Genomic DNA, 26,399 nt, shown 5'->3' with positions numbered 1-26,399 from the left:
TTTTTGGTCATGAATTACAGAAAACTACTGCAACACACCTGCAACTACTCTGTATCACCTGGATCTGTACTCAATTTGCAAATCATACATTGAAAGCTGACAATAAAACTACTTGCAGTACCTGTAATACACAAGGGGATGCTCCCTGTTCTGAATGCTGCCTTCTCTCAGCCTCTCCATCACAGCTCCCGTTAATCCCTGAACCCTTCCTTGTCTGTCAAGCCCAGACCCAGGCATGGTGACAGCAGGCTCCATCTTACTGCACTGTGCCTATACGTCTTGCTCAGCTAACAGGGAATAAGGTATTTTCATTAATTTTGGCACAGTTTTAGAACAGCCCTAGTTCTTTCCAAATGCACTTGAAGCATCTATTTGCTAGCTTTCTTCCTTGCCCTCAGGATATAAAAACTATAAGAAAGATTTAGGTTGATTGGATCATCAGAGTTATTTTGCATTTTTTCCTGTGAAACTATCAGGAGCCAAAAATATGGCTGTCAGAGAAATAACTTTAAAAAAAAAAAAAGTAGCAGCAAACATGTGAAAAGCCCCGTGCTAAGTTTCTGCTACAAATACTTGTCAAAACGCTAACGATTCAATAATCAGATTTGCTTAAAGTGTTCCACCAATACCTCTTAGTCAGTAGTAAACAATATTTCTTTGTATTTGGTTATACTAGATACAAAAATAAAAAACAGTTTCTGTGGCTTTAGCCTACAATGAGGACCGATTGTTCCTACTCTCCTGGTTGCTGTACTCGCTATCTGACTCCCAGAGGAATGAGCCCTCCCAGCTCTTCTTTGGCCTGCACCGTCTGCTGGGACAGCTCTGGAAGGGCTACAGCTTTCCAGCTTTATCCTGATGAGTGTTTCTTTAACCTCTGAAAAAGTGTTTACACCATCTTTAGTGACTACGGCATATAAGCTATAGGTGAAATTAAATAAAAAACAATCACACACTCATATATATATATATGTATGTGTGTACGGAGTGGGAGGGTGACAGGGAATACCTAGCATTCCCTTTATGTAAAAGGCCATGAGTCCTGTAAGGAACAAATTATTGTTTTAAAAAAATAGATCATTTTAATAGATAGTTTAATTCTTTGTAGCAATCCAAAAGAAAAATTAAAAGGAACATCAGTCATCATTATGGAATGCAAACAGAAGAAAACAAAAAAAGCTGTGTCACTGCATAAACCTTTTTTTTTTCTCTCAGCACGACACCGTAGAACTAGAAAACACGAAGTGAAATAATCAAGGGTAAGAGACGGTCGGTACATGCAGCTCCTTTAGCCTCATACCCCCTTTGAGGGGATGCTGAGGGGAGAGGGTGCAGTGTCCTGGCCGGGAAGGCGAGCAGGAAGCGATTCCCTCCTGCGCCAACAGCGGGACCCGGCCATGGCAGGTTCAACCCACGCAACAGGAAGTTTCTTCTCATCTGATGAGGTCCATCATGGAGCAGAACGTGGCGAGTACCACCAGTCCCCACTCGTTCAAAAAGCTCCGGGAATACAAACCCTCAGATGATTATTAACTACAAAGACATTTTCACTTAGTCAAGTCCAAGGCTCACAAGCCATAAACCACTGGAAACTGTGAAAGCATAAATATGAACTCGCCCTGTTCTCACCCTCTTCCTGAAGTGCCCACAACAGCTCAGCAAGATCTTGAGTGTATCAACCTTTCATCAAACCAACTACAATGCTTACAATAAAACTCCTGAGCTACTGATTACATTGTTGTTATCTTTGTGCATATTTCACACTTGGATATGGCACCAAAAACAAATTCTACTGCATTTATTATTTCTTTTTCCCAACAAAAGAAAGACAAAACTTTGTTTGACCAAGTATCACCATTCCTGCCCCTGAGCTCTTCCCCCTCCTTACCAACACTGTAAATCCTGCCTTTTATAGGTAGGCAAAATACCATTTTCATACTCACACCACGAGAGCAGTCAGATACAAATAACCACAAAAAATTATCACGGAGCAGACAATGCAGTCCCCAGCCCATGCAGATGTGTGCTGAAACTTCCCTTCCCAAAGGGCAGGGAGAATTGATAACTCGCTCCTCCCAGGTACCGACCTCGAGGATTTCATTCCAGCAAACCAAAGACCTTCAAGGATTCCAGTTCCAACAATGATATCACAAAATGGAAAAGTAAAAACAAAACCCACGCCACAAAAAAAAAAAAAAACCAAAAAAAAAAAACCAAAACAAATTAACAAAAACCCACCACATCACACACAACACCCAGAAATCCTGACCACAGAGTGCACAGTTTGAGATCTGGACCCTGCCAATGTACCAACCCAAAACTAAAAATCCTGGTATAACAATTAAATGGCTCCCACATCGGAACGACACACAAGAAAGAACTGTCTATTACCTCTTAGAGCAAAATGATCAGAACTGAAGGAAGAAATCAAATTCCCACCATGCAGGCAGGAAACCAAAACCTCAAAAAGGGATGTAGCACACTGTGCCCATATATACTGTATAGAGACAGACCCCCAGTGACATTCCCATTCCAACTGACATAACTGGTGCGGAGGGAGGGCCAGTCCTTCCTGGGACTTCATGGCCCTGCATTTCAGAAGCATCTTGTAGTCCAGAGGAAAAAGCAGCCAACTACAGAAGCAACACAGAAAAGCCCAGGCAGTGCTGATAGCAAAGCAAACGTTCTAACCATCCCCATGATGGGAAGGATGCCCATTTCTCACAGCCCCCCCAAAAAAAAAAAAAAAAAAAATCAGCTGTCCCCATTATAACCCAGCCATGGATAGGTGCCATCAACTGAGCATGTTTCAATTAAATTGCAACTTTAATTATCACAGGACCAGTGTGTCCAGTTTAACTATTTCCTAACACTGTCTTCCTCTACTAAAGTAATATTTCGTTCCTCCAGCGTGCAGACAAGTCCCACCAGAGAGAGATTCCATGCCAAAGCTTCCCTTTCTACTACCCCTGGTTTAAGTTGACTAAGTTTGCACTCAGAATTATTAAAGTATATAGGGTTACATTTATTGCATCCAGGCCTCGACTAGGCAACCTCAAGCATGTCACCTGCAGTATCACAACCCTCATCAGTGGTATTGCCAGATGCTGAGAAGGGCTTATGATGGGGTTACCTGGGATTATCCCATCAGAGTCCTTAGGAAAATGAGATACACCGACCATCTCACAATTGGATTAAACTGCTGTGGAGGGGTCTGGTTCTCAAACCACATTAAAAAAAAAAAAAAAAAAATCATACTTCTCGCAACTAAGAACAGAACAAGTGTCTGCTCACTCTTCAGCGTCATCAGAGCCATGGTCAGAGATACCAACAAATACTAAAATAGGTCCCACAAAACAACTGTTTTAAGTGGATGATGCCCTGATTCCAGTCTCCAACCCTTAAAGGTCAATACCCGAATTGTAAGAACTCATTGAAAACCTTGGGCGCTCGCCCAGATGTGTGAATTTATTGGAACAAGTCCCAGACAGTAGGATTAATTAAATGCACATAAATCAGGACTTGCTTATTCACTGAAGTTTCTAACGGCAGTCCCTGGTATTAAAACGTCTAGGAATTCTAATCCCCGGAGATTACAGGCATATAGTTAAACTTGGACCCAATTACCTGCAAATCACTAATGACTTGAGAACTGGAAAGTGTATAGACACTCCCTAAACCTTTGGACAAAAACAAACCTGAGAAAAAGTGCACATACCACACAAATAAATGGCTGTACTCCAGGGACTCCCAGGCCTAATATTCCATACTATTTTCAGAATGTCATGTATGGGGGGGTGTTTGGTTTTTAAATGAGAAACAGGCACACAATTACTTTAAGAGTTTTTGACAACGTCAAGAATAGGAGAAAAAAGGGAGAGAGAAGGGCTTAGTAAAGTGGCAACACACTGCTTTTGTATTAAATAAAGCCACGTAGCATAAGCTAATTGTGAACAAAATCTAGTAAGCAAAAAGGGTATTTCCTTATCTTCTACATACAGCACTCTGCACCAGACCCTTACTACCAACAGAAACCAACTCCTGCCTCATGCACGTAGACAAACACCTAACTTCGTCCACAGAAACAGTTCCCTGTCTCACCTCAAACAGGGGCTTCAGCACAGTGAAATCCAGTTGTAAATGAGCAGGAACAGAGCCAGAGAGAATACAACACCACAGAAAGCCAGCCAGAGGGCAACACACCTCAGGCATCCAGGTAAGGAACCAACAACACAGGCCAGTGTTACTCCTTATATACAAGACCAACTTACCTAATCTGACGACAATACTGGTGCTTCTCCAATACATTCACTACACTTAACCCAATATAAACCAAAAGAAACCCATTTTTCTCCCAAGTGTCAAAACACCTAAAAAATCCAGAGAATGCTTCAATTTCCTGAGCTAAGCAGCTACTTCATAATGCAAATGTCTCACGACCCTTCAGAGATGAAGAGCAAGTCAAATGAAGCAAGAACAGAGCAGACAATTGGCAAAATACCTAACAGCTAAAGCAAAAAGAGCAATAATAAAAATTAAGAGAACACTGCACTCAGCCTCCAGTTGCATTTCTACCAATAAAATTATCTTAAAGGTGCCTAGAGGTCCCAAAGACTTTTTTAGAACATGTAAGTGCTCCCCAACGATCACAGTTAGAGGCAAGAGAAAAGAAAACAAGAGCACACGTATCATTATAAGCTTTTGGGATTATATGCAAACCAAAGTTAATGAGATCCTCGTAGCTTCACTTGTTCTTTAAGCAAGTAACCTACACTCCTGGATTTGTATTTAGCAAACAGCCACTCATCATTTTAAAAGGATGGCAAAAGCAGCTTTGGGATACTATTTTTTCCTACATTGAATTTTACATTCTCATTTTTTTTCACCTGCATCCTGCTTTCTTATGTTCACCCCATCAAACAAGGCAAAAAAGATGGCAAAGGTTTCTATAGTGCACTAAAAAGAAGAAATTTGCAAGTGGAATAAACCCAGACAATTGACAGAAAAACCCAGAAAGATAAGTACCACTGAAACAATTTCCCCCCAAGCTCATCAACTAAGAATCCCTGCAGGGAATGTGAATATAAGGTCAAAGATAAACACACCAGCTTCCGTTAAGTTCCCCCCCCACCCCGCAACATATACATACACATACATAAAGGTGCTCTCCCTTTTGCTTGGATTTCCACTTTATTTTGTGTTTTGATATACACCATAAAATCCATATGCTGAAAATAGCACTTAATATAATCTAAGCTTTGTCTAAAGATCCATCCTCTCTTAATCCTAGTGTACGAAAGTGTTGTTTGTATCCTATGTATTGGCCCTTAGGATTCAAGATTCAACACACGTAGTAACTGTAAAAATAAATCTCCAAACTGCTTTGATGTATAATGTTCAACCAAACTGAGCCACATACACTCAGACTTCACCAGGTAAGCAAAGTCACTAAAAAAAAAAAAAAATAAATCTGATTTTACACACTTGTACTTAATCACATGTGGTTTGACAATATGTAATATATTACGTAATTTAAGATTTCAGACACATGACAATCAGCAGTGCTTCAGTTTATTATAGGCTAACAACACCGACCTTCCCAGTTCCAAGAAGAATCAAACGGGACATTAAACTACCCAACCAAAGTTGCACTAAATTTCTTCAGAAACACAGCAAAGATTCATTTCGGTCTGATAAGTTTTGCTGATACGGACGTGACAAACAGCAGTAGTTCAGAGAAGTGCAGCTGTTTATTTGCAGATCTTGGTTTATTCTGTAGCCCTCAAAGCACCTGATGCTTCATATTACACCACAGAGATACTACTCTGACAGCGGGCTGGTGAATCTGATACGCAGCGTTACTCAAAGTGACAGTAATAACCACCCCTAGCATAGTTTTTCCTACACCAGTTGTAAATCAGAGACATACAGGATCACAGACTTGCATATAGGCACACTCAAGCCATCTCCTACATCCACATAAGTTGGCCAAACGAATAAAGGGAAACCTTAATTTTCCCCAGACCTGTTCCACTAATTAATATACTAAAACAAGAAGCAGAAGAAGATATCAAGGTTACTGTATTCCTGCCCCAGTTCTAATGTACCTTACTATTTCAAGAGATGAACCCAATTAAATAAAAAAAAAATATATCACACATTAAATACAATCCATAATCACAGGAATTTGCATATGGATTTCTAGTTAAGGTTTTATTAATAAACGTGCACTAAGATTACCAGCAAGTGCATTACTACTCTGCATGCATCAAAGATGCATCTTTGTCTGCCTTTTTCTTCTGCTTATCTAGCCCATTTGGAATGTTAAACTTCTGTGCTATGTAAATGAAAATATTTAATTATGCAAAGCAAAGGGGAAAGGTTTACATTATTATAATTGAGTTAAATTCTTTCTGCTTTAAGCTCAAATACTGGGAGCATAGCTGAGCATCTGTTAAGAATTTCAAAGTCTTAAACTGCTGCTTTATAAATTTTAAGAGCTACACGTGAACAATTTGAAGCCTTTTGATGTTAATAAAATTACTGTAATATATTCCGGTTTCATGGTTAAAATTAAAGGAAGTCTGAAAGCTTAATGCAAATCCAAGGTAAGAAGCAAATCCAGAAAGAAGTCGCTTGTTTGCTACAATTTTTCAACTCTTATGGTAACCAGAATTTATAAATGGAAATGAATGAACCAGCAAATGGCTAAGGAAGCTACAAATAAAACCATCTCAGGAAAACAGCGCCTCAAGAGCAACCTGTTCATAGAAAAAGGTCTCCTTTGGGTAAACCTGATGGTCACAGCTACGTACACAGCAGCGAGTACGTCATTACAAGGTCAGTGTGACACGCTGATGGTTGCAGCCACTTCAAAGGGATCGTTTTGCCTTATGCCTTCACCTGTGCTGAGACACACAACAAATACACCCGTGCCATGAGCAGCAAAGCAAAGAACGGCACATTTTTGTGGACAAAACTTCACCGAATCTTCACGGTAAAACAAACAGTCACCAGCTCTGCTTTCTACTAGGGTACAGAAGTAAAAGGAGCCTAGAGGAGCTTGAATGCTCACACTATTTCAAAGGAGGCAGAAGAACGCTGCTGTTCTTCTGCCAGCCCCACCTGCTGCAAAGCTGCCGTTTCTCAGATACGAAACACTGCTTTCAGCAGGATCCTGAAAGAGCTAACCTAGTTTCTTCCAATGTTCAGGCTGTGAGGTGATGGAACACGTTGGCTGTTTACTTGCATTTTATTACAAGGTGGTAACCCTTCTTTCCCCGGCTCAGCCTCACCACGTTTAGCTGGCCACCAAGCCTCAGGGAGACAAGCATACAATCCTCAAGCAAACGCATCTGTTTGGTTAGTTCATGATTTCTGAGGTGGACTGGTAGGCGCCCTCCAAAGCTTCAGACGTTCTCTGCCGCATGCCAGATGGACTGCCTTCCTCCTGCGCCGTGCAAGTGCTTATGGCCTTTAGCAAGGGAAGAGGTTTAAACATTTCCACATTAATTTGTGATGCAAAGCCGTTATCCCTTGACCATGCCAGCCTGTGCTGTTCAAGTAAAAATCCACCAGCTTTCAAGACCCAAGACCTTCCACTGATCCAGGCTTCCTCAGGCAGAGAAAGCCCTCTCAAATGCTTATCCCAGTGCTCATCGCCGTTTGGATGCATAGACGAGGGCAGCATCTTTTGCTTAGAGGTCTGATCAGACCAACTTGCCTTGCCAGCCCCATGCCCTGGCGTACCTGTAACAGCTGAGCACGATGCCAGGGCTTGGCACAGGCTCACAGCCCTGATGGCAGCACTACACCATCACCTCCTCTGAGAGGCTGGGGATTGTTTTGTTTTGGTTTTTTTAAATTCAATAAGAAAGATTATGGAGTCATACTAACCGCTCCACAATTACAACTGAAATTTGCCTTCCGCTATAGAATCAGTTCTAATGCTTCTCTCAGGGCAGAGATAGATGAAACTACTTAGCTAATTACAAGCATGTATACTTGCAAAATGTTTAGCTGTGTTAATATCAAATCACTTAAATCTGCTGATATTCAGAACTAGAGGGCTTTTTACCACTGTTTATGTATGCTTTCCTTGGGTAACCCAACACCAGAGATATTTTTTTAAGGTTAAATGGGTGTTACAGCACCCAGCCCTAACATCTGCATTTCTACCAGGTTTCTCTCTTGGCACAAGCTACGCTACACACTGCGCTGCATAATCTGAAAGCTCTGCATCACTGGCTTATCCCCCACACAGCCCCCCAAAAGAAAAAACCCTCACACCACTGAAAGCATTAAAATGCATTAAGCTGGATGACTGTGAAATGTCATGAGTCCTTACTGACTCCACGGTTTAACTGTGGGTTTTAATAGAGGTAATATTTCTTCATTGCTAGCCAGTGCAAGATTTGTTACCTACACAATGACTCAACTATGACATCTTTTATGAGTGATATGTTAAACTAATTAACATTAACCTACCAGAAGAATCAAGCATAAATTAGAGACCATTTCAGTTAAAGATACAGAGAGCTTCTATACCGATAATTTTCCCCAAACAGAAGACTTTGACCCTTGAATTATGAGATTTCATTTTAAAATTAATATTAATCACCTCAGAATTCTTATGCTGAATGTTTTTTCAAATACATTTTCTACTTATTTCAATTTCGACAGAACATAATAAGGCATGTGCAGCTAGTGTAGCAATTCTAAATCCAAGAACTGGAGAACCAAGATAGGACAAAAGTTATAAGAAAAAAATAAATATTCTGTTATGCTTAGTTAAGTGTTTGTTCCCCTTTCTCCTACTACAGAAATAAAAATAAGACGGCCAGTAATGCCTATAGATTACGCCAGCACTGCTATATAGCAAGTAGGGCCCTACCCTCAAATGCAGGCATCAACCGTTCATGGCAATATTCCTCAGAGCCTGTATTTCTCATCTTTGAGTGCCAAGGCAAGAGGCAGATTAAGTCAAAATTCACTAAAAATACATATGACAACATAAGTTGCCCAACAGAGAGGCCAATATTCTTCCAATGAGTGCACCCTGGCTCTCTTTAGAGACACACTAAGTAGCTGCACCTCCCTCAAAAGCTAACTACTACCAAGCATCTTTCTGGCAAGTGGTTACTGTACCACGTTCAACCCCTGCCCCTCCACAGAGATTCCTCTTTGGTTTTTGTAGGAGAAATTGATCTTACCTAAGCAGTACTAGAGATACCCTATTTCACTTTCACTGTGTTTTGCAGTGATGGCGATACATGACCCATAACAAGTTTTTTGCCAAGAAGTTAATCCAGGCACTGACCTGGAATAACAGGGTCTACTTCATAGTTCTCTTCAGCCTGGAAGCACTCAGAATAAAAAAGAATAAAGATACCCTGCTCCTCTTACACAAATTGTGGCCATAAACCACTGCCCACAGTAGAAAACAAGGGAAAATGTTATATGCAAAATATATGCAAAATGGCTCCTGGCAATTCCCGGGGCGTTGGCACAGCACTGCTCACACCGAGCAGCCAGACACCCAGAATACACCCTGCTCTAACTCAGCACCCATCACTCGGGTACACCGTCGCTGATAGAGCAGAGCAACAAACCAGCGAGCTCCCCTCCTCTTCACCTTCATAAACTACCTACCAGGCTACAGAGGGTCTGCAAATCCTTATTTCTAATAATGCTATAGACATTTTTCAGTGTCTAGAATATGGTCTCCTACACAGCTGTCGGACAGCCCAACCACGCTCCATAGGACTGTACCAACACTCCGAGGAAAGGCTTGAGATGCCTAACCCTGGGCAACAGCCTCACACACAGAAATCTGCAAAAGTATTCTTATTCTGCCTCTTTTCTGTCCTACCCTCACTTTGATCCATCATAACTTAACTTACTGCCTTTTGCAACAGTGTTCGGGGGGGGCGGGGGGAAATGTTTTAACCACAACACACAAACCAAGGTCAAAGCAGTAGATTGATTTCTTTGCATTTACAAATGCAAAGAAATCAATCTGGGAATGGGTCTGGTCTTCCTTTGCAAACATGCTCTCCCTTGTCTCAAAAAGAAAGCCACTCATACATCTACCCTCCATGAAGTCCACAACAAGCAACATTCCACACATAGTTTTGGTGGCACAATTCCTACTAAAGATGTTAAAACAAGATATATATAAACAACCTCCTCTAGCCACTTCAAGTATTAGACTGTGTATAATTTAAAGCAATGCATTCCATCAAACCAACATATATAACTTGTGTATATACATTCTACATACACACATAAAAACATTAAGCCAGATTGATTGCCAGTTGAAAACACTTTCTTTTTTTAGTGCTTGTCATATCCACCTCAGATATGCCTTGCTTCTTTTCAGTGGTGTCTTGGAGGGGGGGGGGGGGGGGGGGGGGGCGGGGGAATGGGTGGGAAAGGAGTGAGCAGTATGCCTGAGATTGAGATAAAGCGTTTTAAACCTGATTAAAGTGAATTTTTTCATTATACGCCTGATCACTAATTCAATAGATGCTTCTCCATTATATGTTTTTTGACTGATGGGAATTTACACACAGGATGTACATATGTATTTAAGTCTAAAGTATAAGCATATAATGTACGTGTATACACAGGGGTGCTGGTGTCTGACTTGCTTTTCCAAAAAAAAGCAAGTGGTCAGTATTGCCACAGAAGTCAACAGCGATTGTTATTTGGCTCTGCTGAAAAATCGACCTAGATGACTGGATTTAGACACAGCAGCTCAAATGTTGGTGGCTAAACAGGGAAAAAAATGCACTGGGGAATGCAAACTGGCTGATGAAAATATTTCAGGTATTAGTTTTAAGCTACCATACACTAAAAGGCATACAAGGAAGGTGTCAAGTATCAGTTTAAATAAGACATTTAAAATAAACTAACATCTAATTAGTCTTGCATCTAGATGGGTTGTGTGCTCCAAAACCGGCCTCAATAGACATTAAGTAAATTGTCCATTCATTCCTTTGGGGAGAAGGAGCAGCTTCCTCTTATTGTTGCCCTTAAAACTCCCTTTTCAGCCCTATTACTAGATGAACTGCTGTCATGAAATTATACCAAGTTGCAGCCCCCTTCCTCCGCTGCCAAAGCACTGGAATTTCTGCAGGAGAAACCCTCTCTCCCATCGATGGGAGATCTACAGAAAGTAACTAAGTTGACAATATGGATATTTAAAGGGACAGCTAATTTGTTTTTGCAAGCTGTGCTCCCATTTATGCTTTAAAAGCAATAATCACTCAACTTTTCTCTCAATTTAAACAAAGTTTTTCACAACACGTTCAAATCAACTAAATTAGGCTTGAAATGCTCATATGTCAAAGTCTCCTGAAGATGGATGATAATATTCAAATATCAGGTGTTGATACCATGGAAAAGAAGCTATTTGAAAAGAAGAAGTGGCAGTTAATCCAAATCTGATAAACCGAGTCATGATCTAGGACGCAGATATTAACCATATGCAAAAGGAGAACTTTAAACTGATAAAGCCACAAAATGCATAGATGTGAGACTATAAAAGTAACATATACAAATCCTGATGATGAAAGGTATCTACATGATAAAGAACAAGCTTTTGGGTTTAGAAATATATTTCTTTCCTTACTTCTTTTGTAAGTATAATGAATTTCAATTAAAAAAAAAAAAAAAGCAAGGCACTAAAAACATGAAGTTGTGAACCAGAACCACCCTTCCTTCCAATGTCTGTTTTTCCGTAGGGACCCATGCCTAAACATGCCCCATCAGTCCAGTCCAGGAACTCAAATGAATAAATCTACTGCCTATATTGCATCATAAAACTCTGAATACGGCCAAATTAAGACGGATGACGAGAGGTATGCTATCTCTGGTCATACCTCTGGTTACAGTACGCTTATCTTCTGATTTTTTTACCAATAAGGCTATGCATCTTCTGTAAGCGGAAGAATGCCTCTTCCAACACCTTTGTGGTTTCCAACACTTGTTCCCAACACAAAGCCTTTACACAGCAGCCCCTCTGCAAAGGGCAGCGGAGACCACATTCACACCCCACAGGGAGCCCAGGGAAGAGCCCCCTGCGCCACCACCACTCAGGTCAGCTACAGCACCAGCAGAGCCACATCATATGCAAACTCAGCTGGGAGGCAACAATTAATAGATGAAGGCCAGTAGCACCATCACAGTTTCAGTAGCTTACAGGTCTGAATTAACACCCTGTGTGGCACTACACCAGCAAGCTGCTTAGCTACACCTCTGCTTGCCACATAATCTTCACGGTGCCTTCTTAGGTATTCCGGAGCCATCACAACTTTTATTATTTTCAGAGCATATGCACAGAGCAACACTGATAACAACCAAAAACCCATTTGCAAATTCTGAAAGATAACTAAACGAGCAGCCACACAAAGTCTCACCTCCAAGATAACATTAAAACAACATATGCAACTCCTGAACCACTTACCTAAATGATTTTTTTTGCCTTGCACAGTATTGCGAAGCCAAACAGAAGAAGCTAACTTGTATCCTCAGCTGAAGACTGCAGTTATTCTGGGAGCAGATTTAATTCAAAACACACAAAGTTAAACTTCTCTTTCCTTGTACAGCATTAAACAGAAACTATTTTATCATACACCAAGAAGAAGCCAATACTACTGATCCCCGAGATATTTATAACCTATGCTACGGCCATTTAAAGATTGCACTACATTTTCCCATTAGAAATGCTCCGATGGCCTCCAGGCACATAAATTACGACAAACCGCTTCTCCTCTAGTCCCACAAAATCCACCTCTCCTTTCTCCAGCGCATCAATCACCAGCAACCAGCCCTCATTTCCAAGATGCCTCGCTGCTTCCTTGCCTTGCCCACCACCACTCCAACCCTATGCCCCCTCCCATTGCCCACTCACTAAATTTTACGGCACCATGTGCCTTCCCCCCACACACACCCACACCCACCTCCTCCACCCGCAGTCCTGCCCCACCACTCTCCCTCACCTCTGGAGGAAAAGTGATGCTGACACCCAGAGCAACACCACACTCACCGCCCGGTACAGGATTTCAGGCAACTCCTTTCACTTAGGAGATGTTCTAGGAACAGTTAGGGGAAAAAAAATAAACCCACCCACACAGGGAAAGTGACAGAAACACCAATACCGGGATGGTTACAATGTATCAAAACACAGACTATTTGTTTAAGGTGGCAACATTGTTTCTAATTGGATGACGTGAGGTTTCTTTTTAGTTTTTAAATATACACAATGTAACATTTCGTTATTTTTAGCAGGGGCATAGCACTGAGATGAGGTATGGGCGTTTTTCCTTGCACAGGGTTCAAGGCAGTATGTCCTCACTGGTCCCACCACAGCATCCACACTTGCAGAGTCCCGTCACCTTTCAGGGGATGTGCTGTCCCTGTCCCCCCACAACGACCACAATTAATTTTGTGTTAAAATATTCTGCATGCCCCCTAGCTTATCTATTCCCCCTCCCCTCCCCCCAACCCCAAACACACCTCTGCATTTTAATCAAGGAAAGGTCAAGGTGTCAAGCACAACAGCATCAGGCGTCACATAGTTTGTGACAAATTTCACGTTCTGACAAGGCAAGTAAAAAAAGAATCAAAATAGAATTTTAGTGAGTTGGAAAGCTTCTTGCTATATAAGATAAATTCAATCAAGAGAAAGAAAACTATTCCAGACACGATATGCCTCTGACTAAGTGACAGCACATTACAGAAAGCAGCTCACGCAGTGGAAGCTCCTTTTTCATTATAAGTTCTTATGCAAGTATATCTCAATCGTAACCATAATGGAATGGGGGAGGGGGGCAGTAAAGCATCCCCCACCCTCACATTGCAAGTGGCAACTCTCCAGCCTTGGTCAGCTTTCTCCTACCTTTCTCACACAAGCTAAAAAGAAACAAACCGTGCTCCAATGTGTGTGTTGGTTCTGCAAATGTTGTACCCCAAGTTACTCGATAAGGTGAAAAACAGGGAAAGCAGATAAATAAAAAGAGAAATCATCGTATTTGCAGTTACACTTTCTACTATATGAAGGTATATGATTAAGCACATGGGATTCAGCCAGCATTAAGCAAAATAAAGAGGGGGAAAAAAAAACCAAACAAAACAAAACAAACCAGACACCGTTATCAACACGGTTTTCTATGAAGCCAAAGCTACAAAGCCAGCTCTGTCCTAGAAATATGCCCCATCCTACAGCTTCTCCCTCATGTTCCCAGGAAGGCGCACAGTCACTACTCACCACCTCATCCTCCTCGTAACTACACAATACTCTTCAGACTGTTTGGGAGTCCTTTCAGGGACTAACAATCACATTACCAAAGCTTTCTCCCAAAATTTTACTCCAGCCAAACTGGACCTCCGCATCCCGAGGAGGATGCTCTGGGAAGGCTTGCGGAGAAGGAAGCCCCTTTGCCCTGAGCTGCCAGGAGCAGAGCCTCACACCAAGCTCTCAGGTAAGCATCCCTCTCTCCATGACATATCAGGAGTCAGTGGGGCACACATGGGTCTGCAGAAAGTTCTACCTCACTTGGGAATTCCGGAATTCATGACCCAAAATAAAGCACTTCAAGTAAAGGGAAGGAACAATCAAATAAATAAAAAAGTCCTTATCACATTTTCCTTTCTACCCTCCCAGATGTTTGCTGATACTCCACATACCACCTTCACGTGCTACCTGAGAACCCTGAAGTGACAGACCCTGTCCTTTTTCTCCTCTGCTTATTCCTCACAATGCACAACTCCAACACTGCCACTCCACCCACCCACCACACTCTGTGAAAGCACTTCTTGCACCCTTTTAAATCTCTTCTGTTCCACCAGCCTGAGGCCACGGCCATGGTTACTCTCACCCCAGCTACACGGAGCAAGGCACCTCCTCACACCACAAAGTACACTGGCTGGAAGACCTTCTTCACTGAGAATACAGTTCAAAGGAGTAACTGCTACTCAGACTGTCTTGTGTTTGTTTTAGGTGCAAGTCCTGCTACCAGTTTAACAATGACACATCCCAGGACAGCCTTGCAAGGGGGAGTCCAGAGCTCACTCCCCAGCCCAGGATACCCGCAAGGACTCCCACCACCATCCAGGACAGTCACAAGCAAAGCAAGCAATGGCCCAACTGCAACCAGAGACAAAGCACAAGAACAACCCTTTCCACACACTGCAGAGCTACAGGGTTAGGGCCCTCGTACCTGGAACCCTCCTCCCGAGCACAGCTCCCAGGCTCCTCACAGCAGCAAACAGGCTTCTCACAGCCAGCCCCCACCGATGGCAGCAGGGCTGAGTTAACCTGAGTGAAGGCAGGTGCTCCCCAGCACCCAGGTGCTGCTCAGACTCCAGCCACCCCCTGCCCCACCTGCTGCTGCTGCCCCTTTTGCTGGGGCTGCTCCCAGGAGGAAGGTGCAGGGATGCTCCAGCCAGGGCCTGCAAATAGCATTTTCTCCATCTCCATCCAAGCCCTGCAAGGGTCTCACCTCCCACCAACGCAGCACGCCTACCAGCTGGGAACTACCATGCTAAACATTTCCTAGCTGGCCCTACTCCTCCTCTCTGTGCAGATCCTATCTCCGAATATGAGAATGCTTCTTTTCGTTTTATTGGAAATAGTCCAAAGAAATTTGAAGACAGATAAATTGTATTCCCCTTCTTTAAATCGGAAAAGTTTTGTCACCAAGTCATTAAAGTTTGAGATGTTCCAGGTATAAACACACACAAGTATATCTAATAATTTGCATAACATATCCTGAATCCTATGGCAATGATCAAATTCAGTCTATACAAACTCTCAGATGAAGCTAAGCTAAGGAGTTGTCCCTATTTACATTAACTGTATGTAAAAATCCACGCGCATTTGCAGTGCTGATGAAAACTAATGGCTTTCAAGCAGATTGTACCTTTTCTGTCCAGTTTAGCTTTCCTAAAGAGCGGCAAGTGCCTGAGAAGAAATTGAACAAGAAAATCTGCACAGAAAGGAAAAATGATCGGAGTTTTGGTTTTCTTTGAACACAGCAACGTAATAGCTGGGCTGCTTTTACCAGATGACACTAGATAGCAGCTCTAAATATTTTTATCCAGCTCAATCCATTTATTATGGGTTTTTTCCCTCTTTCCACAAACAGCCTAAGACTTTCCTTTTTCAAACCTCTAAAATAAAGACTTTCATATGGCTAACTTAAGTCACGCAAAGTTCAAAAATAGTATAAATGCACAATATTAAGAATGGCAATCTAAATGTACATTAATTGCGTTCAGTACATAACAAAAAGCTTATCCTCAATAATCAAGAAAATTAAGAGCTGGTCTTTATTACAACACAGTCAGAACGAGGAAATTGGGACTGTATTGCTTCTTGTATCTCTGTTTACAACTGGAAAGGATAACAAGTGATTATTCGTTCAGATTTCTATTTTGCTCTAAAGTAGGCCAGCCAGCTCAGCACTTTTCTTAAGATTATGAATACTTGTCTGCCCTACATATGGTCTAGGCTGGAACCAATCATATGAGCTGAAATATGCAGCAAAACCAACTATTTTCATGTCATTCATTTTCAGCTATAAATAAGAACTGCACAAAACAGGTATAAAAGGATCAGATTTTAAATAGTTTTAAAATTTGCTTTGCAATTTTCATAGTTCACTGAGGGGCTCAATGATTTCTTCACCATTGGATTAACACTTAATCTAGATTCAAGAATAATTTGTTATTCATAAATAACTCTTCTAATAGCTTGTTTCCTCCACTAGTTTTCATTTCATTTTTGTACACCTGTTATCTCATACAGTAACAAGAAAACTGAGAGCTGTCTGCATTCAATAAGCTGTCACAGTACTAGGACATTCAGGATGTAAACATGCTCCACAAGAAGCCTTAAATCAAAACTTAGAAATTCAAGTTCTTTTGTTTCATGTGTTTTTAAAGTGAAATATCCCTATTTGCTCTCTCCCCCATACAAACCATCCGTAAGATTTTTGTTTCTCTTTGGAAGAAGAGAGGTTAAATAATAGAAGGTTGTTTTCTTGTGTTCAACCCAAAATACTAACACGTCTTTAAACAAAGTCAGCTACTTGGAAGATCGGAATTGTAGAAAATGCTTTGTGTAAATTGTTTTTAATTTATTTTTATTGGAAGTTAACTAGTCTGATCTAGAGTTGCTCAGACTCCTCAACCCCTTGAAGTCATTACCTTGAAAATATCAGTTAACTCTGAAAACAAAAACACTTTCAGTTTTTCCTGCTACATTCAAGATATAAATGCTGCCAAACCATTAGTAAGGCATTTCTGTCAGATTACGCCACTCAAAACTACTGCTAGGTGTCAGCAGCAAGGCAGAGGCAAAAAAAAAAAAGGTTACAGAGCAAGTTTAAGATGAAGACAATGCGCTTGGTATTTTGATGTACAAGACAGTATTTTTGCAAGAGGGCAGACACATACCTTTCATCAGCTGCAGAACCTTGGTGACAGATGGTGATAATAATCCAAATGGGTCTCAGCGGCATTTCCCACAATATCCTCAAGTTTCGGCAAGAGGCTCTTCCACTTGTTCCAGGAGCCCATGAAGTTATGTATGAATCCAAACAGTTAAGACATTCCGCAGCTGCATGGTCCAGTTTGTGCCACATTAACCACCCCTGAAGAATCCCAAGCTGTATCCCACCGCTCACAGAATAATGCAATATGGCACCCATCACAGGCGGGCGTTTTGGCAGCCATCCCATCCCATCTTCCCCACAACCATGTTTTGACCTGTTCGAATAAGGGGAAGAAGCGTTAGTTCAGCACAGTAACTCTGCCGCACCAGTCAGGGACGAACACACAGCTATAAAGTTACATTCTTCCGAATAATTTCAAACACGTATTTCTTCACAGATTTAGACACATACTAAACTCAAAGCCTGGTGACAGCATTTCACTTTAAAAACATCATCAGGCTGGAATGTAACAGAAGATGATTTAAGAAAAAGGCTTTCATATTTCTCTACACATTGTGCAGTCCTACATTACAGAAAGCACTGAAGTGACAGGAGAGGAAGGTAATATAAAGGCTCTTCAACTGCCCCGGCAGGTATTTCAAAACTCATGAAAAGAGTAAGTCAATAACAAAGCTTCAAGTAGCAAAAATAAAACTCATCAACCTTTTTGAAGGAGACGTATCAGGATGGTGGAGGAGAGAACTTAAGGGTGATCTTTCCTCCCACTTCAGCCTTGGCTCAGTGTCCCTCCGTGGCACCTCCACCAGCAGACACGCTACTGCAGCCGGTGCCAGAGCAGCAAGCATCACTGTTGGTGCTTGGCCCAGCAAGGAGCAAGCCAGAACAGCCAAATCCATGCCTGCCTGCGCTGGTACCCCTGCTCTGCCATTCCTTCAGGAGTACCAACTGCAAGCGTTTGCTCAGGTTGGGCAGGGGAATATAAGGAATGGCAAGAAAACTTGGAGTAGTCTGCACTCCAAGGAAATCATGATGTGAGGAACAGCGTCAAGTCTGCCAAGCTGGAGTGGGGGAAAGAACAAACTTCCACACCAACGATGAGGAAGAGGAGCTAGAAGAGGCTTTAGAGACTGGAAGATGCATATGCACCAAGATAAAGACAAGAAGAAAGGAGAAGGTGAATACCGGTGAATGCATAAGAAGTTTTTGCTGGAAGCTCCGTCTATGTTAACTGAGTAACATGCACGTAGGGCAGACCACAGAAAAATAATTTTAGGAAAGGGAACGGGAAGAAGCTTTTATATTTGCTACATATCAAGAGAAACCCGATCATATCTACACATGCATGAAATGAAAGATCCTGGCCAAAGGAGATTTTCACGGGAATCGCAAGTAAGCATAGAGGTGGACAGGGACGAGGAAGAAGGAGAATGAGCAACAATAGAATGTGGAAAAGTAGAGACTTCAGAAATTCTCAAATGGACAGATCTAAGGAGGAAAAAGGACAACTGACAAATTAGGACAAGAAAATAACACCGGAAAGGGAAAGTAGTGGACTGGGATGAAAAAAGAAGAAAAGTGGAGGCTGTTACATAGCACAGAAAAATGGAAGGGGAACTAAGAAGACACTAAGTTAATCAAGATAATTTAGAAAAGTACAAAGTGGGCTTGAGGAAGTTTTCCAAAGTTGCAATGCTTGCTCTAGAAAGCGCAAATACCGGAAAGATGGAACAAAACCCAGGCAATTACCGCTTTTTCCACGGGACGAAGCTGAGCGGGCTGCGCAGGGGAGGACAAGCTGAGGACGGGCCAGCCTGGACTGACCCTTCCCACTGCTTTCCCCCCCCCCTCCCCCCGATCAATGCATTCGGAAGAACAAAGTCCTCCCCCTGGTCCCTCCCCTCCTAAAATTGTGCCTGCACACTTCTGGGCACCTTGCTCCCCTGGGATGGTCCCGCAGCAGCAATGTGTGACCCTCTGCGGTGTCCCCCCCCCCTCGTCCTTGCTGCAGGCTGCCCTCCCCGGCCCCCCAGCCCCCCCCTCCCCCTTGGCCAGCACTCCCAACAATCCCAAGAACTTTTCCCCGTCTTCAGCCTTCCTCTGTCCCGAACCCACCGAAAGCACTCCAAGCCCACTTCCCTCCCCCGCAAAAAAAGAAAAAAATAAATGACCAAACCCAAAGCAGGCACAGGGAGGAGGCGAGACACCCACCCACCCCCCCCGAGGGCTGCCCCCCAGCCTGCATTACTGCAGCTAGGGCGGAACGACGGCCCTACCCCCCCCCCCCCCCCCAAAATACCTGCATGTGCTCCGAGGAGTACAAAGGACGGGCTGGGCCAGCCGCAGCCCCCCGTGCGCCCCCAGCCCAGCGCCCGGCGGCGGGGGGGCGCGGGGGGCAGCCCGGAGAACAATACACGCCGAGTCCCAACGTACCTTTTCCTCGCTTGCTGCTGGGAAACCCGGGTTTTTTCTTTTCTTTTTTCCTCGGGAGCCCGCAGCGGGGCTTTTTTGCTGTTCAGCGGCGGGAGAGCGCGGAGAAAGTTGAGTAAATCTCTCCGGATAAAGTTGTCGAAGATGAGAGAAACCCGGGAGCGATGGAGAGTTCATCCGAGTTTCTCCTTTTGTTCAACTTGCCCGAGCAGACAAAGAGGCGGCAGCGGCGGCAGGTCCCCCCGCCGGCCGCCCCCCCCCCCCCCCCCGGGGTCCCGCACTGCCCTCACCCCCCGCCGCCGCCCCTCCATCCCCCCGCGGCGCGGCGCGGCCCCGGCGCTGAACTTCCCTCCAAGGGAACCTCCCAGAAAAAAAACAATTTAATTCTAGACGCCGGGGGGGTGGGGGGGTGGGGGGGTGGGGAAGGGAGAGAAACATCTCTCAAATCATTATTTCCGGTAGATGCACCTCTTTGTTTGGATTCCCCCGACTGTCAGTGAGGACGAGGCTCTGGGTAGCTGCTTTCGGTCAGTTTGATCTCACGGAATGAGATGGGCAAACGCAGGACGTAAAGACAAGTAAGTTTAAAAGAAAGGAAGAAGTAGTAAAAGAAAAGAAGAAAAAGAGAGAAAAAAGGGAAGAGAGAAAAAGAAGGAAGAAATGAAAGAAAAAAAAAGGGGGGGGGGGAGGGGAAAAAAAAAAAAACACACACACAAAAAAACCCAAAAGAAAATCATCCGGAGTTGCGAAACGAACCCTTTTTGCATGGACACGGGAAGTACATAAATAAACAACTGAAGGGGAATTTGGGAAGACTGTTGCTTCTCCTCCCCCTCCCTTCGCACTTCTCCAGAGCCCCCAGCCAGGCAGCCCCCCGCCCCGTACCCCGCCATCCCTACCTGTTGCGTGCCGCGCCGAGCCGGGGCCGCCCGCGGCCGCCCCAGCGGAACCCGGAGGGGAGGCGGGGGCCGTAGACCCCTCACCCGCCCCCCACCCCGGGCCGGCAGCCCCGCTCGGCCGCGGGTGGGAGCGCAGCTGCCGCCGGCCCCGGGCCCCACCGCCCGTCGGGGGGCAGCGGGGTCCCCGCCGAAAGTTTGGCGGGGCGGGGGGAGCGCGGCGGCCTCGCACCGAGACAAAAGAAGCGCGGAGCAGGAGCTGCAGCTCACCTTGGAGGGCGGGAGGGAGGGAGGCTGAGGGAGCCACCTTCCGCCTCAGTCCTCCTCCTCCTCCTCCCCCTCCCCACCCCCGGCCCAGTGCCGACGGCGGGGCCGCGGGACGGGCTCACGGCGTGGGCGCCCCGCCAAGGGTCGCTCCCCGGCGCCGAACAAAGGCGCGGGGGGCTGCCCGACCCCCACTCCCTCGGGGCCTCGAACTTTCTGCTGCCCCCCCCGCATCCCGGCCCCCGCCCCGGGGGCAGCGGCCCGGCCCGAGCGGGACCCCCACGTCGGGGCTGCGGGGCAGGGGCGGGAGCGGGGCCGGAGCGCGAGCGGGGCCGGAGCGCGGGCGGGGCCGGAGCGCGGGGCTGCCGCCCTTTGTCGGCGAGTGCCAGGGGGTGCACGCGGGGGGGGGCGGTTAGGGGGCTCGTGAGGGCGTGCACAGCACGTGTGCGTGTGAGGGCGTGCACAGCACGTGTCAGGGTGTGCGCAGCGATGCGGGTGCAGAGGTGCACAGTGCATGTTGGTGTGCACAGCGCAGGTCCAGGTGTGCACAGCACGTGAGGGTGTGTGCACAGTGCATGTCAGGGTGAGGGTTTGTGCACAGCATGGGTGTGCAAGTGCATGTGCATGAGTGTGCACACAGCAGGGGTGCAGGTGTATGCACAGTATGTGTGCATGTGAGGGTGTGCACAGTGCGTGAGGGTGTGCACAGTGCCTGTCAGTGTGGGCACAGCAAGTGTGCATGTCAGGGTGTGCACAGTGTGTGTGAGGGTGTGCACAGCACGCGTGAGGCTGAGGGTGTGTGCACAGTGAGGGTGTGAGTGCATGTGCATAAGTGTGGGTGTGGGCGTAGGTGTGTGCACAACATGTATGTGTAAGCATGCATGCACATGTGTGAGGGTGTGCACAGCAAGCTAAGGGGGTGTATACGGCGTGTGTGAGGGTGTGCACACAGCACGTGTGAGTGTGTGTATATGGAGGAGACTTGAGGGTGCTTATGCAGGTGTGCACAGCACGTGTGAGTGTGTGAGCTGAGCACAGCACGTGTGAGTGTGAGCGTGTGTGCACAGCACATCAGTGTGCACAGCATATGTGCATGTGAGCATGTGTGCACAGCACGTGTGCCTGAGAGCATGTGTGTGGTGTGCCCAGGGTGCGTGGGGTGGCTGTGTGCACACTGTGCCCCCTGGCAGGGGCTCGGGATGGCCCCCAGCACTGCCCCCTGCCCCTGTTGGCATGGGCTGACCAAGGCCTGAGCCGTGCCCCAGCTGCAGCTAGCTTTTTAGTATTTTTTTTTCTTAAAAATAAAAGAAACTTTGAAGAAGCTACCAGGAATCGGTGATTAACAGCAGCTGACGCTTGACATGGCAGGGCTAGTTTTTCAAAGTCAGAACCAGAGGACCATCTTGAGATGGGGGTTTTTTTGAGAAGGAAAACCAGGACAGGCAGGGCACAGCATTTAGCCCTCGCTGCCCTGTTGACAGCTCCTACAGCCCCTGCTCACCCATGTCCCTTCCCATTTCCCTCCAGCCTGTGCTGATCTCATGCTAGCAAGCCAACTCATCCTTCTTCCAGCTCCTTCCCCTGCTGCCCATCTTCCCTAATTTTGAGGCTCGTCCAAACCGGTCCCTTCTACCCAATGCCATCAGTCTCATAGGCTTTCCTCAAAACATTTTACAACCCTCCAGCCAGGATCAACCTTCCTATCCTCCTGCCCCAGAGAAACTGCCCCCAGCTCCTCTGCTGCCGCATGCGAAGCATGCTGCCCTTGGACGTTGCCTTCCTGTGCTCTGCAGCAACGTACTTTGCCGTTGCTTTTCATTCTGGATGGTGAGGTAAAATGAAAATACATAACATGGTGTAACACCAGGTGTGTGAGTGAAACGCCTCCTTGCAGTCGGTCTTCTGCCCTTCTGCACTGCATGCTCTGGAACAACTATCGTAACGCTTTTACAATATCCTCCTAAATTATTTTCTACAGTCCATTTCTCCTTTCCCTCCATTTCAGAGTTTTTCACCAAGATTTTTATTCTTTCCATCTACACTATTACCATGGTGGCTTTATCCATCTTTCTTTTCCCACCTCCTCACTTCTCTTAATCCTTCAGTTTCAGGGAGGGAAGAGGAACACGGACTGCACCCTGGCCCTTCTATTACTTTCATCCTTATTTTCTCTGCTTTTCACACCCACTCTCTGTCATGCATGTTTCTAGATAACCAACATGCATGCTTCTGCTAACACACGCATAATTTTTTGCTGGGTCTCCTTCCCAGATGGCCCCTAATCCGGTGGAAAGCTGTGCGCTGGGGCACAACCAGCAAACACAAAGGGCTACACTTAGCAGCCTTTTCTGGAAAAGCACAAATTGTACAAGCAGGTCCTGGTTTCATGGAATTTGGGTTTTGGGGGAAATCCAAGACACATTGCACAAAATCCTCGCTCGCTGAGAATTTGTGAGGACAGAGCTTGCCCCGTGGCCTGCCAGCTGAGCTGGAGTTTGTGGGGCAGGGAAGTAGGATCACCCACCCCCTTCTCTGCCTGCCCTTGGAAGCTTGAGGCCAAACATGCCTTTAAAAAAAAATGAAAAAATAATAGAAAAAACCCCATAAATTGCAATTCTCTACTGCAAACTATATTTAAATAAGTTATGTCTCTACCTTACTACTTCACTATGAGTAACAAAGATTAATTAATCATTGGACTGGAGGCCACCAGTTGCCTAGGGTTCCGTAATTGTGACCTGCTTACATTCGATATACACAACCAGAAGGCAGTCACAGCTGGTAATATGTAGCTGAACAGTTAACCGGGGGAGGATGACAAAAATTAGAAAAATTGATCAAAAGGGCAAAAATATCAGAAACATTTAAACAAAAGTGACTGTGTCTTACAGAAAAGTTTATGTGATGAGTAAAAGGTCATCTGTGGTCAAGACAATAAAATTTGGTTAAAATCCCTTTGTGGATCATTGGCCAGGTAAAGGCAAGCATTGAACAGTAAAAGGGAATAAGTGAGAAGCAAGAAAGAGGGAGCAACTGTTGATAATTATCATGAAATAGAAATTATATAGGGTAGAAAATTCTTTGGAAAAGTCAAAAACATGACAGAAAACTCCACGTCTGGAATGGCTGGAATTCAAAATAATTTTACAGTAAGTGAGGAACCAAGGGTCTCCTAACAACCGACGCTCATAGGCCTGTCACCAGACATAGTAATATTTTTAATCATCGTGCATAATGTACCAATAATGACACGTGTTCCGTGGGCAGAAAGATAAATACTGCACACAGATGGTGACCTACTCTTTGGTCTTTGGGCAGCACCTAGCTCCAGTAAACATCAGATCCTTAGCCCCAGATGCCTTGCACCCTGGCATCAGAAAATACTGGTACTTTACATCACAGCGATACTCAGTTTAATAAATCCCAGCATGTCATGGAAATTACTGGAATCTACCACCAATGTTGTGCAAATTTGAGAAAAGGGCAAACAGAACAACCCACATTGCAATACTCCATTTTGCCTGACATTCATCCCTTAAAAACCAGCAGAAAGCCTGACATGGGATGAAACTCAAGGAGAACCAAGGATAAGAATAACTATTCTCATGCAGCATTTTCTCGTCTTTAACTATTCTTTTGTATTTAGGTTTCACTGCAGCTGTAGAAGGGGTCTGAGGATCTCCCGAGAGCTCCACATGCCGATATCTGGTTTGAAGAGAGCCACAACAACAAAGAAATTGCCCACAGAGCACCAACGGTTAAACATTTCCAGGCAGTGACCTAGTCTCTTCTGGCTCCCAAATAATGAGGACAAGTGACCTGACTACCTGTGTTCAAGGTTTAAATCCTTGATTCCCCGACTGCACAACCACATTCTTCTTAATTCTTTCGGTCTCAGATATCCAATCTCCTTCTGTCTCCATATGATGCTGCTTCCCAAGCCTCGCTCAGGAAAGGCTTCAGTGAAATTCACTCTAGACATAAATTCAGGACTTTTACAATCAGAAAAGGTCATGGAATCATCATATAAAAGGTCAAATGGGACCAGTTTCTCTTGTATTTATCCAGGTTGGCCATATTCTTCTAAAGTCTAACTTCCACAAAAGTTTTCCATTTTGCTAAAACATTGTGTAATACACAGTCAACCACTTCCCTTCAGAATTAAGTCAACTATAGCCCTTGTGTTAAAATGAACAACAAAAGTCGTACTTTGCTTTAAATCAAAATTTGTTTGGCTTTAGCTTCTAGTCACTTTTTTTTTTATTTTATGTCTCGCCACCACATTACATTAACGTACAGCTAATTTTATAAATGGGGGCCTGAAAGCAAGACTGGCTGCACAGGACAGGAAACCTTCCTGCAGAGATAATGCACTTACAGGATTGTTTAAATCTCTTTGAGGGATTACTTCCAGTAACTTGTATAGGTTCCATTACATTTACCAAGAAAACACACAATTTCTTGAAGTTCACCAGCTGAGCATGTTTCGAGGCTGTGACGCTCATTTTTGGTTGCTGTGCCAATGGCAACAGTCATTCGGGAGCATGTGCCGGTGCTGTGGCGGCGATGGGCAGACTGGCACCCCAACGCCTGGAATTCCGTGTGGATGCTGTAAGAACCCACCACACCGATCAAGGCGAAGGGCAGCCCAGCCGGTGGCAAAGGGCTGAGGTGCTGATTATGTCCTGTTACACATCCTACATGAGACTTCTTGACTTGCTGTACAAGCTTTATTGTGCTGGAGGTGGGGGGAGTCTGAACGTGCATCACCTGCAGACTCCTCCAGGCTAAAGAGCCGGTGGCCGTTTACCTGTGGGTTTCAAGAGGCTGGATTTGAAGACCCACATGATCCCTTCTGATCTTTGCTCCTGCCACGTAGAGGAAATTCAGACTCTGCGAGACCCACTACACCACCACCACCGGGTGCTCCAGAAGAGAGTTCCAGAGAAGTGGTTTCAGTTCTGTTTTAGCGGCTGCCACAGTAGATGACAAGCTTCAGGAAGGAGCTCACAGAAGAGTTTGCATACATCAGCTACAGCAACTGGCTTTGGTTTTACTGTGAGAAAAGAGTGCACAAAAAGATATTTAGCATGGCTTGACCTTGCTTCCCTGGGAGGTGAACTATAACTTCCAAGAGCATCTGACCACTTTGACTCGCTTACGAGCTTTTGGATGTTCCATGTATAGGAAGACGGGCAATACAGCAGAAGATCAGCAAAAAGTGGTCTTTTAGCAGATAGTTCAGAGCATCTTCTGGGTTTTGCTGTCCAAGGAATTTTTTTTTTTTGCTTCCTCTTCTGTTTTATTCTTCCACATGCAGAGCCCGATTTCATCATTACTCCCTTTTGTA

The 26,399-nt window shown here is 44.8% G+C and overlaps 1 long non-coding RNA gene across 3 annotated transcripts in view; it reads right to left on the bottom strand.

Annotated features, from left to right (window-relative positions):
• The window catches only part of LOC114014675 (uncharacterized), a 268,275-nt gene extending 248,147 nt beyond the window's left edge, over positions 1–20,128 (bottom strand). For all 3 annotated transcript variants that reach the window (XR_008731533.1, XR_008731534.1, XR_008731532.1), the window contains exons 1-2: positions 19,893–20,128; positions 17,464–17,775 (exon numbers count right to left, since the gene is read on the bottom strand). This is a non-coding gene — a long non-coding RNA (uncharacterized LOC114014675). The remainder of the gene's footprint in view (positions 1–17,463; positions 17,776–19,892) is intronic.
• Between the last annotated feature and the right edge of the window lie 6,271 nt (positions 20,129–26,399).

This window comes from Falco cherrug, chromosome 3, assembly GCF_023634085.1.
Source record: "Falco cherrug isolate bFalChe1 chromosome 3, bFalChe1.pri, whole genome shotgun sequence".
Taxonomy (NCBI): Eukaryota; Metazoa; Chordata; class Aves; order Falconiformes; family Falconidae; genus Falco; species Falco cherrug.
Note: the sequence above shows the minus strand (reverse complement) of the source record. Positions and strands in the feature narration are given on the sequence as shown.